The 201-nt window shown below is 31.8% G+C and overlaps 1 protein-coding gene across 1 annotated transcript in view; it reads right to left on the bottom strand.

The window, feature by feature from the left end:
- LOC119593550 (neuronal acetylcholine receptor subunit alpha-7-like) overlaps positions 1 to 201 on the bottom strand; it is a gene marked incomplete at its 5' end in the record, with an annotated part of 37,772 nt that overhangs the window by 24,377 nt on the left and 13,194 nt on the right.

Raw genomic sequence — 201 nt, 5'->3', positions numbered from 1 at the left:
ATGAATACTGTATTGCATCGAGATAAAATACAGCAAGAATAGAATTGGAAACAGAAATTCGGAATGTCAAGTAAGACAAGGGTTCGAATCCGAAGAAAAAAAATCTCTGATAATGTACTTTTGTTGTTTTCTTTCATTGTTTTTGCGTTCCATTGCTCCCATAATGATAATGATCATTATTAGTACTATTGTCATCAACAC

The sequence above is a fragment of the Penaeus monodon genome, chromosome 32, assembly GCF_015228065.2.
Source record: "Penaeus monodon isolate SGIC_2016 chromosome 32, NSTDA_Pmon_1, whole genome shotgun sequence".
Lineage (NCBI taxonomy): Eukaryota > Metazoa > Arthropoda > Malacostraca > Decapoda > Penaeidae > Penaeus > Penaeus monodon.
This window is presented reverse-complemented; position numbering and strand designations above follow the sequence as displayed.